Source organism: Chrysochloris asiatica, unplaced genomic scaffold (assembly GCF_000296735.1).
Source record: "Chrysochloris asiatica unplaced genomic scaffold, ChrAsi1.0 scaffold00491, whole genome shotgun sequence".
NCBI classification, from domain to species: Eukaryota; Metazoa; Chordata; class Mammalia; order Afrosoricida; family Chrysochloridae; genus Chrysochloris; species Chrysochloris asiatica.
In genome coordinates this window covers 281,619-283,638 of record NW_006409009.1, presented here as the reverse complement: position 1 = coordinate 283,638, position 2,020 = coordinate 281,619, and positions in this window count along the sequence as shown.

The following is a 2,020-nucleotide window of genomic DNA, read 5'->3' as shown; positions in this document are numbered from 1 at the left end:
TAGAGTAGTGGTTACGAATCGGGCTGCGAACCGGAAAGTCAGCAGTTCGAAACTACCAGCTGCTCCGCGGGAGAAAGATGAGGCGATCTGCTCCCGTAAAGATTTACAGCCTCGGAAACCCTATTCAGGGTCGCTATGGGTCAAAACCAACTCGACGGCACTTAACAACAACACAACAACGCTACAAGAGCTCCTTAGGTGATGGCTATATAATATGCATATTGGTTGCGAATCAAACCTGTCTTCCAAATGGAAGGTGAAAATTCTATCAATGACCCTCTGCCTTGGACACCATGAAGCTGTCCATATATGTTTATTCATAATTATTATCTCACTTCTCCCAATTCACTCTTTTATGCTTTGTGATGCTGGGACCAGAAAGGGGAGGATCTTTAAACCACTGTTCTGATTTCCCATCTGGTTTTCTTGTTAGGTTCTTCCAATAATTATCAGTAAATGTCACTACACTCAAATAAATTTGACATTTGCTTTATTCTTTTTTCCTTAGTCTTTGGTGTGGTAGCTTCCTCTCTGCCATTACTATATCTTTATTTCTACATTGCTGTTTTTATCCTCTTGTATAATTATTTTACCAACTTCCAATATCAAATACAACATGCTATTTATGTTGTATTCATTCCAGGAATTTAAAAACAACATAATCTTACAAAATGTGATGTTACGTATTAAACAAAACATGTATCTATTTAACTGATTGGAAAAGTGTTTAAGACTTAGTAATGGATCGATAAGTGGACACTATATGGAAGGCCAGTAGAATAGTTCAACTACCATAGTTCTATGGAAAAAAATACACGTTTGCATATTGCACAACATCTCATGTATTATTTTAAAAAACACACTATATCAATACATCTGCATGTTGATGGACTCATTTTCTTTCTTTTTTTCTGTCCAATGGGTTTAATCTTCAGTCTACATCTTGGTTTCTGTTTATATGGAAGTTTGGTACCTCTCCAAAAGTTTCTAAAGCTCCCTGTCTCCTGCTGTGTTTCTTCCTAGTTCTGAAAACTGCTTTCTATGATATTGGAGAAAAATCACTTTTCCTAATTCAGAAACTGCTTCTTCCAGAGAAGCAGGCTCCAAGTTAAGAGGTCACAGGTCAGCATACACTAGGTTGGAGGGGCCAATGAAGTGTGTGAGGCCAGCACACTGATGCCACATGCATTCTTTGCACAACCAGCCTGGCTGGCCACAGAGCTCAGGCCATTTTATTCTCCTTTCCTCAGGGCAGACATGAAAGTTACATGTGCAGAGAGGTCATACAACCCTTGCTTGGACTAGAGAGGTCCAATTGGCAAGCCAGGTTCCCCACAGTATCAAGGAAATACATCGCTACCCTCCAGGGGCATCTACATTGTTCTACCATCAGGTTTCACAATGGGATAATACCAACCTACCTGAGTGCACATGAGAGATGGTGCCATCTTTTTGCAAAATCCACCTGTGCTTATGTTGTGCTCAGGTTGTGCAGCTCTCTGTCTAACATTTCACCCACTTCCAGCACACATCCCTGGGTACAGACCTGTGACAAGATATTGCAGTACTTTCAGGCCTAGCAATAAGCTGCCCCAGAGCATCAAGAAGTAGCTTGTTTATTTTCCATTTACCAGGATATTACCAAACTTGATCCATGATTTTCTGGCCATGGCTCATATTTTTATTATTAAAATATGATCAGAAGACCATTTATGGACTATGCAAATGGTGAACGAAGTTGAAAATTATTTTCTGGTGTTCTCCTAACACATATGTGGTATATATGTGGAAACTACCACCACTCATCTGTTAGTTTGCCATACTGTGGAGACTTGTGTATTGCTGTGATTCTGGAAGCTATACCTCTGGCATTTTAAATACTAGCAGGCTCACCAATTGTAGACAGGTTTCAGATGAGCTTCCAGACTAAAACAGGCTAGAAAGAAGGAGAGACAAATAACTTCCAAATATTTAGTCACTGAAAACATTATGAATAGTAGAAGAACACTTTCAAACTTGT